Genomic DNA, 18,609 nt, shown 5'->3' with positions numbered 1-18,609 from the left:
AGGCAACGGCTTAACCCACTGAGCCACCCAGGCACCCTATGCTATGCTTAATTCTTTAAAGGTTTTGGGATGTAAGCCCAACCAGTTTGTGTCAAGAAGAGTCGCACAGGAAATGAAACACACAAAATAGTATTTTGATTTAGAGCTGATACAAAGCCAATGTGGGAAAATTTAGTACTGCTTCCTAATAATTCTATCATAACTGTTTTTTTGGAGGGGGAGAGGTGAGTGCAATGAGGACGTCTGCAATTTTGAAACTTCCTTTTTGTTCTTCTCCTCCCCCCCCCCTTCCTCTTCGCCCCCCCACCCCCGCCTCCTTCCTCCTTCCTCCTCCACTTCTCCTCAGCCAGTTTGGTATTGAGCATCAGAGCCATGTTGGAGATAAGAAGGGAAGCTGAAATATGGGAGATTATATGTTTGGGCAGTTCACATAGGCAGATGCTTACTGACAGATCTGCTACGCTGGGTGATAGAGACGGGGGTGGCTGCCTCATCCCGGCTCACTGGGCCTCCTGTCTAGGAGCTGTTTCAGTCCCCTTCCTGCAGCTCCGGCAAGAGCCAGAGTGTCCTCTGTGATTGCCCTGGCTGTGCTGATTCCTGCAGTGGGATCTGACCCGAATGGGCTCAGTCTCCCTCCCAGAGCCTCTTTAGAGCCAGGGGCTGTGAACTGTGGAGCTGACTTAGGACAGCTGACAGTGTTGAGCTGGAGTTGCTTCTTGGAGGAAGGTCTGTTTTCACTAGGAGAAGAGGACATTCCACATTGAAGGAGGCAGAGATGGCACACAGGTTCTCCATGGGCTTGCTTCAGAGATCTATCTGCCTTCCTGCTCTTCCAATGGTTTCATCCTTCAACATTTCCTCGGACTCCTTGAAGCAAAACCAAGTTCCCAGTCTTTCTCTCCCTGTCTCTCTTTTCATTTCAACCTGTTCAAGTTGGATGTTGTCACTTGGAACTGAACGAATATAGGTGCCTCTCTTATACTTAACTCTGGATGTGGCTTTAATGGGCAATGAATGAGAATTGCCAGTTTCAAGGCAGCAGTCTCCAGCTATCTTTTCATAAGAGCCACAATTAGAATGCTATGATAGGTAGGGCTACACCATGTGTGCTAAACATTTATACTGTTCCAGTTTTCACTGCTGTTTCCAAAGACCCCGCCACTGGCGGGGATTCCTGCCCACTTGGACTTGCTGGAAGTCCACCCCACAGTGATGCCTCTGGAAGCTTTATCATGGCCTTGCCCAGAGATTGAGCACTTCCCTCCGGGCATGCGGTACATGACATATTTAGGTTGCAAGAACCATATGAGTGTTAGAACCTGGCTCAGCAATATGATATGGTTCTTACTGTATTCCTAGAAAAATAAAGCTTGTTAAATGACTTCCATTCTTCTCCCTAGTAAAGCCATAACATTTATAGGTAGGTGAGCTCCCAGTATAAACTAGCACTTTGTTCCTTAGCCCAACGGTTATCAAGTATTGCATCATAAAATTTTGGCTCCCCTCCCCTCCTCTTTAAGGAAAACTTTATTTTTTAAACACCTTGTTTTTTTTTTTTTTTAAAGATTTTATTTACTTATTTGACAGAGATCACAAGTAAGCAGAGAGGCAGGCAGAGAGAGAGAGGAGGAAGCAGGGTCCCCGCTGAGCAGAGAGCCCGATGCGGGGCTCGATCCCAGGATACTGAAATCATGACCTGAGCTGAAGGCAGAGGCTTTAACCCACTGAGCCACCCAGGTGCCCCTAAGGAAAACTTTTATTAGTCTTCCATGTTTCTTATTTCAGAAGTTAATAATCACAGGGTTCATGGCCTATATGATCACTCCCATAAGCCATGTGATGCTTTTCTGCTATGGGCAGTCTTGTTTTACTCCCCCAAACCAAGGTGAAAAGCCACCATGGCCTGAGGGAATGACCACTTGGGAAGGGGGCTGCTCCTCATGAGTTCTGGGTTTTGCCAGTGCTGCTGGTCTCTGTGCACTGTTTTGCAATTTACTTACCTTCCCTGGCTTATCTATAAAAAGTGCTTGAAAGCAAAGTTTCTGCAGGTTCTTTTTCCATTCATGCAATAATTTTATGTGCTTACTTGGTATTGTGCTTAACACTTCATCTCTTCCCTTCGAAATGGATCTCCTTTCCTCAGAAGCTTACTGACTCAAGACCTCCCTCACTCAAACCCCTGCATCTTTCTTGCATCGTTGCCCTTGCTTCCTCTCCCCTCCTTCTTTTCTGTTCTTTTCTCCCCTGGAGGTAAAGGCAGAGAAAGGGAAAGAAAATGGAGGAATGCAACATGGTTGCAAGTACAGTGACAACTTTTTCTAGTGGTCTCTTTTTATGTCTGTAGAAAGTTACTTTGGCAACTGTGAATCTCTTTTTCTGCCTTTGAACTAAGTTTATCCTTCCTTATCATTATTACATTTCCATGGGATATGGCTACTTAGAGGTTTTTTTTTTTTTTAATCTGGGTTTCGTCTTAAAATTTCTTAGAGACCAGTTTTTTTCAGTATTTGAATATGTGATAGTGCAGTTGAAGCAAACCCCATAGGCTATTTATAAGTAGAACTGCACAATGGTTTCCCCAATGAGCAAAAGTTCTTTCCACACAGAATACATATGGACCTTGTTCTTTGCAGATTGTTGCTTCTGTACTAGCCTGCAACTCTGTCTTCTAAAAGTGAAATTTGTCTACAATTTTCCCTTCCAAAGACTAGTGTCCTCCTAATTACTGTGTGCCAGGTCTTCCACAGTAGCCATGCAACAAGCCATTGTCCTATAAACTGTCAAGTCTAGAAAGAGAAATGGCTAACAGAATGCAGAGGCAGGTTGAGGTTGAGAGTTGGGGAAATGCTTGGGCGAGATGTTACAACACAGACTGAAGCAGGAATAGTTCTGGGGCAGGAAAAGGGCCAGACACCAAGAGGAGCTAGCAGACCTGGGCAGGGCTGCACAGGAGATCCAGTCTTAGGCAATCCCAGAGTGCCATCAGGAAGGGGTTGATCAGGAGAGAACCAGAGCAAAACATGGCTAGTCTGGTGAGGTCATGTGCCGAAGTCCTCCTTTGAAGCTGCTGGCACCCACTTGCCACTGGAGGCCCCCTGCTCTTGGCTTAAGCCCCAGTTCCTAATCATGGAAATCCAAAGCCATCCCAAAGAGTCTAAATTCTGAAGTGTATGCATGTATATAGGATGCTTATGTTCACTTGGTTACCTCTGCCTCTAGGTTCCTGCATCCCCAGATACTATCCCTCTTTTTGCACTGAATCGTGACCCCTTTTAGCCTTATGTCTACTAAAACCCCACTCATAAGAAGGGTAAGAATGCTTTAGACTTAACTGAAGACGGGGATGTGATGGAGGGGTGGCTGCCCACATATGACACAGCACAGAGGTACAAATGCAGCCTTGGATACTCCTGCTCCCAGATTCCTTCTGGTTGGCCCTCCGGTCACGGTTTTCTCCTGCCTGTCTCAACATGCATGACAAACCTCACACCTCTCAGCTTCCAACCTTCTGTTCTTCCTGGTCCTCGTTTCTTTCACCTTCCCTCTCTTTTCTCACACAGAACAGATTCAGGACTTCTCTTTGACTTGGGGTTTAGCTAATACCCATGCTTTAAGGGCCTCACCTTCTATTTCAAAAACCATATCAAATTATTTTCTCCGAGATGGTGGACTTTTCCAACACTGACCTAGGATTAAATGTTGTGATATGAGAGCTTGAACTGGGTGCCAGACTAAGTAGGAGAGAGAATGGGGACATGGTGATGAGAGATTCAGTTTGGAGGGCCCGTCTTTCCACCGAGGGGTATTTTTGAACTCCCTTAGTCTTGTCACATGTATTACATTTTACTAGATGATTAAAAACATTAATAGTCTCTTAAGGAACTTATGGTTTTGTCAGGAAGACAGAAATAACATAGATGAGAACAATTAAGCCGTGAACTTTGTGGCACTGATGAGGGGGAGAATTTATCAGGAATTTGGAAACGCTTAACTGCATTTGTGTTCCTTGTTTGTGCACATAGTATTTAAATAAAATTCAGACTCCCATCTCACTTATCATTAATTCAAATACATTTTTTTCTAGATTAAAAACAAAAATGTAAATGCATATTTGCAGGGATTTTTAAAGGGCACCACAGATTATGAATTTCATTTTAGCATCGCAAATGACAATCTGGTCTTAATAAGCTATTTTGAATTTAGGGCCTCTAAAACTCAGAATTAGTTTTGTTTTCTGACTAATTATTCTAATGGGGAGATATTGCCATGCAGGTATTAGGATAAAATATTGTTTTTGGATATGTGACATATTTCCTTGTATTTTAAAAATCTCTTGGGCATTTTAAGGGAAATATAATCCATCTGCTTTTGATCTAAATATAATTTACTCAGAATAACAGGGAAATATTTGATATCCAGAGAAATTTATTGATGCTCTTAAAGCTTCTCTCCTGGGAAATAAGAAATCACAGTTTTTCCAAGGGTAATCACAAATGTACAATGTCTAATTTTTCTGCTTATTTAATAGAGTCTGAGTTAAGCATCAGTTGGGTAGTCCAGATCAGTTATTTTTAATTTTTTGAAACTTCCTTTTAAAGCCATGCATAGGAAATTTTCTTCAAGGAAGCTTTCTTTCTTTCTTTTTTTTTTTTTTTTCTTATTCTGACAGTTATATCTGCTACCTTTTTTTTTTTTTTTTAAATAATGATTTTGGAAGATTTAAGGTAATAAAATGATTCTGATGTCTGTGGATTAATAGTGTCTGCATTCAAGATGTTTCAGACTTGTCAGAAGCTTGGAAATGGCATTTGAATGTATTTCTTAATTTTAATTTTAAAACAGTTCCTCCAAGAATTAGATACCACTCCTAAGGGAATATTTTGAATTAAAAGGAGGAAGTTCACGCCAAGGTACAGCCAAGTTTTGTACTCTTGAAAGACCTGAAATCCAATTACAAATAAAAGAAGAGGTCATGATATCAGTACCATGGTTTGGAAGTGCAATCTGAAAGAACTTGGAGGGGGTTGGTGTTAGACGATGAGAAGGTCTTAGGTGACTCCCCAGGGACTGAGGGGCCAGGCCTGGTGTTTTAGCCACCTGGCTGCTCTGACACACTGGTCCTTCAGGATCTCTGTTTTCAGGAGTTGGGGGAAGGGGGCTTTATGCCAGTTTCCAGGATTGACTTCTTCTGACCCCTTGAGGACGGTGGTGTTCACAGCTCTTCTCTTTCCAGGATGGGCTTTGCATGTCTAATTTGGGCCTTGGCCTTGTGCCTTCAGATCCCCCTCTCTACTGGAAGCCCACCTGCTGCAAGTCTGGGCCTGAGCCTGTCTTCTGCTCCACAGGCCTCTGCTGCCCTCTGCTGCCCACTGCAAACGGCAGTTAACCCTCAGGTCCCAGCTGACCGGTGGGATCTGGTGCCTGGGTGGTTGCAGTAGCCTTCTGGCTTCTCTTTCCTTTAGTTCAGCACGCAAATCATAGCCAGACAAATTATCACTTCACATGCGAATCTGCTCAATTGTAGTGATCAGGTGTACAGACTGGCTATAGACTGCCTGGGTTAAGTTCCAGCTCTGCCCTTTATTAACTGCATGACCTTGGGCAAGTTGCATGACCTTGGGCAAGTTAGTCTGTATGCCTCAGTTTCCTGGCCTGAAAAATAAGTTGATCCTTCTTGTATGAGATCAGTATTACTGTTATGAAGGATAATGAAATGAGAAGTATTTAGAACAATGGCACATAGTAAGTGCTAAATAAATATTCATTATTGTTATACTTATCCCCTGCCGACCCCCCCCCCCTTTTAGGGTTTACTATAGACCAGCATTTCCCAAAACACAAGGTGATATTAGATGGTTCAAGGGTATGGCATTGAATAACATGGGCCACAGTGAGAAAACCCTTCCTTTTTTCTGCTATCTTTCAGTTCTTCTGCTTCTACCAAGGTGCAAGTGTCAGCTTGGTGCTAGGATGTTTTTTGTACTTCTCCAAAACTTGTTCATTTCTCTTTTTAATAGATACAGGCCTCAAGTTTATAAATAGCTATCTGCTTTGACAATTTAATAGCATCCATTTTAACAGTTTTTTTTTTTAAATTTCTGGCAAATGATGCTTGTTTTCATTTTATAGTTGTATTATAAAGTTTCCTTTATAAAGTTAATGACAAATCATAAAATTTCCTTCAAAAACTAATCTAGGTTAGAAAGAAGTTTAGGGGCTCCTGGCTGGCTCAGTCAAAGAGCATGGGACTCTTCAATGTTGTGAGTTCAAGCCCCACATTGAGTGTAGAGATTGCTAACAAAACAAAACAAAACAAAACAAAACAAAACACCCAAGCAAACAAACAAAAAACCTTAAAGTTACTTGAAAGAGTATTAAGTTTATAATAAATAAATCATACTTTAATTTCAAATATGGGAAAAATCATGAATGTGGCACTGAAATGCCTGAGGTTGAGGAAGCCCCATGAGAGACATGAGTACATGCCTTGGGACTTTGTAGTGGGTGCTCAGCTGGCCTGGAACTCTTTCTGCTCCCCTGGTGGACCTCTGCCTTGTCTATACTGCTTTGCTAGTGGCTGACATGTCTTAATCATTCCTGCCCTTAAATTTTTTTCTCAAGAATGCCCTCCAGGTTCCACTTACTGGATTTTTGGTCATCCTTCAAGGCCCCATTAAAAGTAACATCCTGGGTGCGTGGCGGGCTCAGTTGGGTGAGTGTCTGACTCTTGATTTTGGCTCGGGTCATGATCTCAGGGTTGTGGCATCAAGCCTCAAGTTAGGCTTCATGCTGAGCAGGGAGTCTGCGTGGGATTCTCTCTCTCCCTCTCCTTCTGCCCCTCCCCCAACTCATTATTATTATGATTATTTTTCCCTCTCTCTCTCTAAAAAAAGAACATTGTCTGTAAGGCCTCCTTGAATACCTTCCTTCGGTCCTCCCTCCTTCTTCCAGACTCTGTTACATTCTTTGCCCATTCCCTATATTGGCAGTCATTTTTGGTTTATGATGTTATTTCCATGTCCCTGTCCTGCTTTTGCAACTGAAAGGAAGGGACTGGAAGCTCCTTTAGATGGAGGACAGTGTGTTAGTCATCTCAGTATCTCCTTAAGGGCTTAATACAGTGTCTTGGATATAGTAAATACTCTAATACTCAGTGTTTATAGATTGAGGTATCATTTATATAGCATAAAACTCACTTGCTCTGGGTATGCAGTTTGATTTAAAAAAATATATGGTGTATAGAGTTGTGAAACCTTAATACAATCCTGTCCAAAACACTTTGGTCTCCTCTGAGGTTCTCTCCTGCCCTTTTGCAGCCATTCCCCTCCCCTATCGCAGCCCCAGACCACCAAGGATCTGCCTTCTCTACATAGAGCTTTATCTTTTTAAAGCTTTCTTAGAAATGGAATCACACAACATGTCATCTTTTCTGTCTGGCTTCTTTCACTTAACGTGACTTTCTGAATCTCCATATTGTTGCATGTATTAGTAATTGGTGACTTTTTTGTCATGCAGGATTGATAGACTGCATTCTGTTTAACCATTTGCCGTGTTGTGAACTTGGGGATTGTTTGCGGGTTTTGGCTATTGAGGAGAATTTCTTGACGAAGTGTTTGGTACAGTTAGGGCTAGAAATTGCTAGTTCTTACAGTAAGAGTGTAAGTCGAACTTTTCACAACACTGCCACACTGTTTACCCTTCTATATTCCCTGCAGCAACGTATGAAGGGTCCAGTTTCTAGTGTCCTCACCAACACTTGGCATTAACTGTCTTTTTCCTTTTAGCTTTTCTCGTGCTAAGGGGTGAGTCAAGGATGGCTCTTGGATTTTTAGGAGTGAAAGAGGAGTGAACTTTTCTGAGAACAGTCAGGAGTTCTGGTTTGACAAAGCGGAGTTTGTGGTATCTATTAACCATTTCAGAAGGACTGTTAAGTCAGTAGTGGGATGTGTCCATTCCGTCTTCCAGAACTCGTTTGGTAATGGAATCTGGAATAGTTGCTTCAGTTTCCTGTGTTTTAGATACGTGTCTGATGGTCTAGAAAGTCATGTAACTTCTTCTGATGTCAGTTTCCTCATTTATAGAGTAAAATAACACCTGTTGTCCTCCAAAGGTTGGGTGAGAAGTGAATGAATTAAGGAATGGGCAAGTGCTTATTAGCATAGTTATTATTCATGTACAATTGCCTTTTGTTGATGTCATTGCGGTGTTCATTGTGGCTTCCAACCCCACATTTTGCCCCTAAGTGAGTGCTCAGTAAATACTGGCTTTATGAATCCCAATGAATGCGGGTAATGACTAAGTGCATAATGGGGGAGAAGGGAGGGAGGAGAAAGAAGCAAGAAAGAGGTGAGACTGGGGAGGTCGGGGGAGGAGAGGAGAGCAGAGAATGGGTGGAATTTGGATCTGCCTCAGGAAAGATGGCCATCGTAATTCCACACGTGAGCTTCACGGAAAGGCAATTTGTCTCTTTTGTTTTATGACATCACATACGTCATATAATAACAGTATGTAAAGTGTCGTATTTCTGAAGTGTCTTATCTTCATACCAGACTTTAAGCTTCTTGAGGGCTGAGGTAGTTTTTTTTTTTTTTTCTATTTCTTCTTTTTTTTTTTTTAGAATTACTTATTTTATTTTATTTTATTTTATTTTTTAATTAATTTTTTTATTTTTTATAAACATATATTTTTATCCCCAGGGGTACAGGTCTGTGAATCACCAGGTTTACACACTTCACAGCACTTACCAAAGCACATACCCTCCCCAATGTCCATAATCCCACCCCCTTCTCCCAAACCCCCTCCCCCCAGCAACCCTCAGTTTGTTTTGTGAGATTAAGAGTCACTTATGGTTTGTCTCCCTCCCAATCCCATCTTGTTTCATTTATTCTTCTCCTACCCACTTAAGCCCCATGCTGAGGTAGTTTTTGATGTGCCTCTGGATTTCCTAGAGCCTTCGCTTACTGCTTTTAGCTTAAATGAACACTACAAATATGTGTAAAATGAATGAATGAATGAATGAATGAATGCACCTTTGAAACTACTCTCCTTCTCCAAGGACCTGAAGGTCATGACCTGAGCCAAAGAGAGACACTTAACCGACTGAGCCACCCAGGCATCCGTGCCTTTTGTGATTTTAACTGAACATTTTATATGGACGTACTTTTTTCTCTTCTCTCAGTATATTAGTCACACTACTTTAAAAAACCTTTTTTTTTAGTGATGCCCCCAGAGTTTATAATATACATTTACAACTAATCCAAATCCACTTTCAAATAACACTGCCCTACTACATGGGTAGTGTGAGTATCTTACAATAATAAAATAATCCTAATACCTAGTATTATTGCTGTCTTTTGTTTCACTTATATATAAGCATATATTTATACAAATGGACACATACATACATACATCCATATACACACATAAGCTTATATAATTAAGTACATTGCTATTATTTTGAACAAACTCTCATTTGTTAGATCAATTAAAAATAAGAAAAATAAGTCTATTTTACTTTCACTTTTGCATCTTAAGTACTCTTTCTTTCTTTATGTAGATCCAAGTATCTTTTTTTTTTTTTTTAATTTTTAAACAGATTTTCTTTATTTGACACAGAGAGAACCAGTGAGAGTAGGAACACAAGCAGGGGGAGTGGGAGAAAGAGAAGTAGGCTTCCCGCTGAGACAGGGAGCCTGATGCGGGGCATGATCCCAGGACCCTGGGACCAAGACCTGAGCCAAAGGCAAATGTTTAATGGCTGAGCCACCCAGGCTCCATGTGGATCCAAGTTTCTAATCATGAAAAAGCATTGGCATTTTGTGTGTCTATTGAGATGATTGAATGGTTTCTGTCCTTTATTTTATTAATATGGTGTACTACATTGATTGATTTTTCTATGTTGAACCAACCTTGTATTCCAAGGATAAATCCCACTTGGTCATGGTTTAAAATCCCTTGTATATGTTGCTGGATTCAGTTTCATAGTATTTTGTTGAGAATTTTTGCATCTATATCCATAAGGGATATTGGTCTGTAGTTTTCTTGCAATAACTTTATCTAATTTTAAAAAATTGTTTTTCTTATTCTCTATTTCATTTATTTCCACTCTACTCTTTATAATTTCTTCATTTGTTATTTAGGAGTATTTTCCCCATATATTTGTGATTTTCCCCATCTTTTTCTGCTGTGATTTATTTCTATTTTGATTCCACTGTGGTTGGAGAAGTACCTTGTATGATTTCAATCTTTAAATTTATTGACACCTGCTTTATCACTTAATATATTGTCTGTTTTGGAGAATGTTCCATGCGCACTCGAGAAGACTGTGTACTCTGCTGTTGTTGAGTGGAGTGTTCTGTATATGTCTGTTGGGTCTAGTTGCTTTATAGAGCTGTTCAAGCTTCTGCTCCTTGCTGATCCATGTAGTTGTCCCGGCTATTATTTAAACTGGAGTATTGAAGTCTCCACTTATTATTGGAAAATTGTGTTTGTTGAATCGTCTGTTTCTTCATTCAACTATTTCATTTTTTCTTTATATATTTTAAGCTCTTTGGTTATGGGTATATATGTTTGTGATGGTTGCATCTTCTTGATGAATTTACCCTTTTATAATTATTAGATGTCTTTAGTAACAATTTTTATTTTAAATGCATTTTGTCTGATATTAGTATAACCATTCCAGTGTTCTTTTGGTTGCTGTTTATGTGGTATATATTTTTATATATATATTTTTTCAACCTATTTGTGTTTTTGAATCTGAAGTGTGTCTCTTGTAGACTGCACATAGTTGGATTATGTATTTTAAATCCATTCTGCCAATCTCTTTTAATTGGAGTCTTTAGTTCATTTAAGTTTAATGTGAATACTGATGATGTTGTATTTACTTCTGTCATTTTGCTGTTTTCCCTCTGTCTTTGTCTTTTTTATCTCTCTGTTCTTCCATTACTACCTTTTCTGTGATTTTTTTTTTATGATAAGATTTTAATTCCCTTGTTTTCTTAGTGGTTGATCTTAACATTTTAATTTGTAACAATATAATTCAGATTTATATCAACTTAATTTCAGTAGTATACAAAAACTTTGCTCCTATATAACTCAGTTTGATCTCTCCTTTATCCTGATGTCACAGATACATCTTCACATATTGTGTGTCCATCAACATAGATTTATAATTATTGCTTTATGCTGTTGTCTTTCAAATCAGGTAGGAGAAAAAAAGTTATAAACAAAAAATACATTTATGTATTTTTTATTTCTTATTTTTTTATTTTTTAAGTGGGGAGGGACAGAGGGAGAGAATCCTAAGCTGGCTATGAAGTCTGATCTCACAACCCTGAGATTAGGACCTGAGCCAAAATAAGGAATCAGATACCTAACTGACTGAGCCACCCAGGCACCCCGTATTTATACTACTTTTATTATTGCTTTCTGTGGTAACCTTTACTTGTGCTCTTTGTTTCTTCATGTGGATTTAAGTTACTGTCTAGTTTCCTTTCATTTCAGTCTGAAAGAAAAAGCTCTTTTAGTATTCTTTATGGAGCAGATCTACTAGCAATAAGTATTCTGTTTTTTGTTTATCTGGGAGCATCTTAGTGTCTCTTTGAGTTTTGAAGGTTGCTGATAAAGAACTACCAGTGGATTTTTTTTTCGGTCAGGCCATTGACTCTATCATCCCACTGCTTTCTGGCCTCCATGGCTTCCAGTGAGCAATCAGCTGTTAATCTTATTGGGCCCCTGACCCGTGAGGAGTCACTTCTCCCTTGCTGCTTTTAAGATTCTTTCTTAGTCTTTAACTTTTTCAACAGTTTGATTATAAATTGCAAATCTACTGTCATCCTGCCCATGTCTCATCATCCTTATTTGGAAATATTACACAGAACACTTCTGTTAGTGCTTCAGTTCAACACTTAAAATATTTTGTAGCATTTCTCTGATCTGTCAATTTACGATTTAGTAATATGTAGTTTTGTTTTTCTTTATCATATTTCATAATTTTATGGAACTTCAGAGTGATATTTATGTGATCTAGTGCCATAATTTATTCACCTAATAGATTTGTTGAGCACCTGCTTATGGAAGACTTTCAGTTTTCTTAGATAAGTGACACATGGTCCTGCCCAAGAATGGCCTATCTGTCTGGTGAAGGCCACATACTCAACTAACTACTATATAATTAGAGTAGAGGTATACTGAGTATAAGGAGAGTATTTTGGGACCACAGAGGAGGAAGTCACTGATTTTTATATTTGATAGATGAACAAAGTGAGGGATGTACAGATTGAGCAATTTGGGACCTTGAGGTTACACACCTTAGAAAGACAGAAAGAACTAGAACCTACTATTCTGTTTTTTTTCCATGAAACCATGGTGATTCTACATATTTTCAAGCATCAAAGGTAAAAATGGTTTCTTAAATGAAATAGCAGAAAAACGGTTTGTTAGAAGTCGATGCTGTTGGTGCTAGGATTTGGGTACCATAGATAGCTTCTTGTTTTCAAATGTATTAATTGGTCTGCAAAGGACAAGTAGATGTGTGAAGCAGAGACTGACTCTTTTGTTTTAAAAGATGTGCATGCTATAAGTAAAAATAAACAGTATTTATTTGTACTTATTAATTGTAGTGGTATGGATTTAGTAAACAAGTGACTATTTGAAACTTGAGGTTCAAATTATGAAAATATACTTAATTTCACTAAATTTACCCCTAAGTTAGTTCTTCCCCTTTTAATTGGTATTTATATTTTGAAAAGGATTCTCTTCCTCCTTCATATCCAGTAAAATTTTGGATGGGTACAGCTTATATTAGAATTTTCTTAATAATGGGATTTGCTGTTCAATCAGAACTATGTTCTTTTCCCATAGGGTAAAGCATGACTTATTTGGGCATACAGTTTTAATTTTAATCTGCATGCCTCCTTTTCTCTCCTCCCATGATTCTTTGCAGCAGGGCAAGGAAAAGCAAGTCTTATAAAAAGAAATACAGTATGTGGTGCTTATTAAAGTTACATACATCTCTTCTCACAGGAGAATTTTGATTTACTGCAGGTTGTGCATATGTCGCATATGGACATTTCTAGGGAACAGATTCCTTATCGCTGAACAGTGAATGGCTTCTAGTACTCCATTATTGCTCCGGGAACATGTTAGTAATGATTATGAAAGGTAGGATACCATGAAATCTGTAAGGTGATTTGGCAGAAGTCGATGCTGTTGGTGCCAGGATTTGGGTACCGTACCACAGTTTCCTGTTTTCAAATGTATTAATTGATCCGCAAAGGACATCTTTTGGAGACAAGAATTCAGACAGACTGGCACAGGCTGGACCTCCGCCAAGACTGCTCGGAAGGTTGCCATACTGGGAGCAAAAGAGTGAGAGAGAAAGAGAGAGAGGGAGAGGGAGAGAGAGAGGCAGAGGGAGAGCTGAGGAAAGAAAAAAAGGCAAGACTTGGCACAGCTCAGTCAAATCAGCTTCTTTTGTCTGCTTTCTCGGCTTGAGCTTCAGGAAAGAAAACCGTCCTGGGGTACAGAAAAACTCAGAACTTTTTGGTTTTCAAACTTAGAAGGCTTTTTAAGTCTCTTGGGCTATTTGAAAGTGTTGGTACATACAATGACGTTTAGTCACCAGTATTAAGGGAAATAAAAGCCTTTTTCAAAATGAAGCTTCCACAGTGTCCATGCATTTGGGAAATACTGTATTTGATTTTTTGCATGTATGATTACACCATGAGAGACAGGATTAATATAGAAGATGGCAAGGCAAATTTCTAATTAGAGAGAATATTAATTCTCTACAAAATAAAGTTTGTTCATCAGTACAAACCTGCTTTCAAATCAAATCAGACATCCTTCGGAATGTGTTCAGAACGTAAGTTTTTAGATTTTATTTTATTTTATTTTTTCCCATTTGTAGACATTCACGTTTCAAGGAGGCTTTCTAAGATTTTATGCAACCCAGCCAGGAAGTCAGAGTAAAAGTTGTTTTATCCATGTGTTTAAGAAAACGTTTTCTTAAAGCAACAGCTTTTATTTCTGCTGCTTCATGCTGTCCTAAACTACATCCCCCAGCAATGACTGACAACACTGAAGACCAGAAAGGCAAGCTGAAGACACCAGACTTCGTGTGAAGGGCAAACAAGAAATGTGAGCTTGGTCATTATTTTTGTGTGTGTCTTTGCTCTGAACCAGTTTTTGGAGGTGGGTGGGGAGGTGGGTGGGGAGGTGTCTATGTCTCAAAGATGTGTGCGATTAGGGGATTCTCATTGTGAGAAGAAAATGATAAAAGGTAATTTTTATGATGTTGGCAGAAAATGGCTGGGAATGGGAGAGAATAGAAATTTAATCTTTTGGATAAGAAGTAGCAAGCTGTGTTTGCAGTTCTTGGAGAAAAATTCCATTATTTTTAGTTGATTAGATTGTATAATTAAACGATTACTATAGCTTGGCTCTCTCAAAATGTTTTAAGTAGAAAGAAAATCTAGAAAGTTCATGGATTTGCTTTTCAATATTACCCAGTATTTTACTTGGATACATACTTTGAATCTAATTTCTTAATAATAAAGTTTCTATTAGGCCTGGTTATGGTTCGATTGTGATAGTTCTGCTCTTAAAAATCAGCATTATTTTAGGAGAGGTTAACTGTAAGGCACGTATTTTTGTGGACCACCCTCGTTGTCAGTAAGTATTGCTGTTTCTAAAGAAGAGAGTTTGACTTGTAGCATTAAGTTATGACTTCCTATGATAATATATGTTCTTTTTATTTCATATACTAAAAGGATACAGGGAAATCGTATGTATATTCAAATAAGTACTAATCATTTTGGGTAGTATAAAAGACTGCTCCATGCTTTTGTTTTAAGCATGTAATCATGGATTTGTTAATCCTTTCACAAAAAAATTTTTTTTTTGTTTATAGCTTTATATTACGGCGCGCCTTAATTAGATCAATTGTTTAAAATGGTTTTTGTGGTATCATAGTGACATACATCAGCAGTTCTGAGAATGGCATTTAATATTCAAATATGAGTTAAAAATTTGTGAGATCTAATACAGGTGTTTGCATAGTTCAGCTTAAGTGTTCCCTTCAACTTTTTCAGTAATCAACATTTTGATCTTCAGTAAAATGAAATCACTTAGTGTTCACATGGGTTGCCAAAATGACAACCTTTGTTTTATAAGCTTCTTTATACACCACCTCGCTGATACTCCTAAAATGGACGCCAAGACATAAAAGACATGCTGATAGGCACTGGGAAGGAGATGCTTGCATGGCTACAGTCTTCCTGTTGAACTGCTTACAGGATCCTTCACGCCCATGCTAGCAACCAACAATATAGGACACAAAAAGAAAGTTCAGCAAATAAGTTTAAATTAGAGCTACGCTTTCATTCCGACCATCTTATTACCGATTTATATTTACTTTCATTTACTTTTTAAACATTTAACGTAACCTCTCGTCATTTAGGTTTGCTAAATATGTGACTTCTTTAGTTTATCTGAGACCATTTTTCCTCAAAGTTAAAAGAATAATTTGCTAGCTTATTTCAGAACTTCTTCACAGCGAACTCAGTGAGAATAAACTGATCTTATGCCCAGACTATTTTATGTCCAGTTGTTTTCTGACAGGATAATAAGAAATAAGTGAATTAGAAAACAAAGATGTCAGAACACACCTTAAGGAATATTAAATTTTTCGGTAGTGGTAAAGCTACATTTTATGGTGTTTATTAGACTTAAGATTTGATAATAAATATTAGATGTTATACCTAATAAAGTTTTTTACTAATATATTCTCTCTGGCCTACTTGTTACATATCCTAAAATGAAAAAAGTCCCATATTAAAGCGTTCCTTGTTAACTGGGTGTAAAACAGGCACTCCTTTGTACAATCTTTTTTAAGAGGTATGTTTAAAAATAGTTGATTACATTTTCAAACACAAGCATTTAGGCTTAACATGAGGCATTTTTCTTTACTTTTAGACCTTTTATTGTACAAACACATTGATGTTTAGGCTGTGAATTATTTCCATATCAGTATTAATATTTCAAATCTTAAGGTGTGTAAATACTAGTAGTATGATTGTAAATGAACTCTGTCTCAGCATATATTCATTATAGTTTGAATTGTAGATTTTGAAGTAGAATTATTAAGACAGATATGGATTAATACTTAACTGCTACTTGATACCTATTATTCAGTCCCATTTAGACGTGATACCTGAACATGCAAGCACATAATTCTATAAACTAGTGGAAACCTCTTAGGGGGCCTTAGCCCAGTATTTTATAATTATTCAGTCATTTGTTCATTCATTGAGCAAATGTTTATTGAGTACCCACTTAAGCATGCTAATATTTTATTGACGAAGTTATTTTGGGTAACAGGGAAGGAAACCACATGCATGGATGGAACAGAGCATAGATTTAAAAGAGAAGCCCAGAAGCCTAGATAGAAAAGAGCAGCACTGTAGTGAGATGTATTTCAATAGATTAAGGTATGTTAACTTCCATTGTACAATATACGTATCAGAGTGTTGTTTTAAAACCTCAGGAGATCAGCTGTTGTCCATACGGCTCTGGGAACTTTGTTGGGCCATTCTTCAGGTTGCTGCATCTTATTGGTCAAAAAGCTTCAGTTGTTCAAGTCTTCTGAGGGACGTGTACAGTTAGCAACTCAGATGTCATGAGAAAGAAATCAAATAGGGAAGCTTGGACCACGGCTCATGTGCTAGGTTTTACAGATGCCAAAGCAGGTGTCATTGAACTTTTGAAGATGTGGCTGCAGCATAAAGCAGCGACCTCTTTGTAAGGGGTTTTTGTTTTTCTTTGTTTCCTTTTCTGAGAAAGAGAAGAGGAGGCCAATCTCACACCTGTAAGTGAGGGTCACGCTTATGAAATAAGTGTGCTAGGGGGCTGTGTATTCTAAGCACACCAGTTAGTTTACTTTCCGCATTGCCTAGTGTTTTGTTTTGTTTCCTTAGTTTTGTTCACTACTATAAAGGCTCATAAGGATGATACATCTCTTGACTCTAGGCTCGAATGAGCTTTTAACTTGGTGCGCTAACTTTATTCCATGTAGTTGTTCTTTTCTGTGAGAAGGAGGTATAGATTCACATTCTTAAGAGGAAATGAGTCACATGAACCAGGGAGGTGAGCTCGGAGGTTGTGGTGGTGGCCATAGCCTGTGTCAGGGCTGGTGGCAGGTGGAATGAGATAAGAAATGGTTCAGCTACAGGTAGGAACTGATGAAGTAATTCAACAAATATTCCCAAAGGGCCTACTCTGTGCCAGGCCCCATGCTGGATGTAGGGGAGACAAAGATGTAATTTCTCCCCATAAGGAATTCGTAGTTGTGGGGAGGGGAAGGATAAGAATAATCAGTAAATGTGTATCTCTTTATAGCTTACCAATGCTTTCACCTGTATCTCATCGATCCTAGTGACAGCACCTAACACTGGCACATAACGGCCATGCAGTATGGACTCATTGAAGGAATAAACCAAGTTTTGAAGCAGATTTTCTCCTTGAGGCTTATTTGATTAAGAAAACTTTTTCTCATTATGGTTGAGGAGCACAACGCAGTATTTTGCTTTGAATCTGAGTCTGTGTTGCTGGTTATGTGTTTAGAGGGAGTGGCATAAAGGGCTACATTTTCTGTGACTGAGTTGGAACCCCTGAGGTAACCATTGGAGACAATATAAAAGAAGAACTTGACTGGTGCACAATGGCTCCCAACGCTCATTCCCTTCCTGGCAGCCCTCCGTTGTCTTACATTCTCCCTTTCATTTCCCCAAGGGATCCCAGAGCTGTAGGCCATGGTGGAGTGGCCTAGGCATGGAGCAGGCCAACGGACTGTCTGACAAGTTGGAAATCTTCCTTATGTGCTCCTTGTGGGAAGAAGCCTGAGGGGATTATGGTGAAGGAAACTTGTGGAGAGTTGAGGGCACTGCTCAATAGCTGGCTTCAGTCCTGCCAATAACTTTACTAAGAGAGTGAGAGTAGATGTGAGATCTTGAGGTTAGATTAGAGTATCGAAAACAATCAGCATTGAGAGTGTGATACAACATCATGAAGAGTTGCTGAGGCCAGTTCATGGTGAACAGCATCTATTTAGGTCTCTCTCCAGGGACAGAGTCAAGACCACTGTGTATAATTATGAAATTCAGGCCCAACTTTCCTGCTTAAGCCCTGCGCCTTGATCTGCTGGAGGAAGATACAAAGTCACCCTGGTACAAGTGGTGGCCCTGGAGAGAGTGAGCATGGGGGTGAATCCAGGCTTGGAATTAGAATAGCAGGAACTAAGGAAGGTCGGAGGATATGGGCAAAGGAGGGCAGCATTCCAGTATTTACCTGTGGATCCAGGTCAGTTAGGAGATGTGATTGGTGGGGTTCCAGAGAACATGGTGAAATAAGGAGAAGTGGGTATATAGAAATTTTAGTAAAGGGAAAGAAAAGGTTCAGAGAATACTAAAGTTAAGAATTTATTCTGAAACCCAGTAGGTCATGAATAACAGCACCAACTATAACATGTGACTTAATTTTGTCACTGGTTGTGCCAAGATTATTTTATTTCCTTAGAAGTAATTGTGGAAAAGGAAAGAAGTTACCTGTTTG

The 18,609-nt window shown here is 39.0% G+C and overlaps 1 protein-coding gene across 4 annotated transcripts in view; it reads left to right on the top strand.

The window, feature by feature from the left end:
* The window catches only part of MSRA (methionine sulfoxide reductase A), a 434,035-nt gene that overhangs the window by 29,106 nt on the left and 386,320 nt on the right, over positions 1 to 18,609 (top strand). Inside the window, exons 1-2 of one of the 4 annotated variants that reach the window (XM_032332280.1) lie at positions 13,479 to 13,864; positions 14,065 to 14,139. The exons of the other annotated variants lie outside the window; for them this stretch is intronic. The gene's annotated coding sequence lies outside the window, so the exon portion shown is untranslated. Of the gene's footprint in view, positions 1 to 13,478; positions 13,865 to 14,064; positions 14,140 to 18,609 lie in introns of those variants that run through there. 4 annotated transcript variants of the gene reach the window in all.

Source organism: Mustela erminea, chromosome 2 (assembly GCF_009829155.1).
Source record: "Mustela erminea isolate mMusErm1 chromosome 2, mMusErm1.Pri, whole genome shotgun sequence".
NCBI classification, from domain to species: Eukaryota; Metazoa; Chordata; class Mammalia; order Carnivora; family Mustelidae; genus Mustela; species Mustela erminea.
Note: the sequence above shows the minus strand (reverse complement) of the source record. Positions and strands in the feature narration are given on the sequence as shown.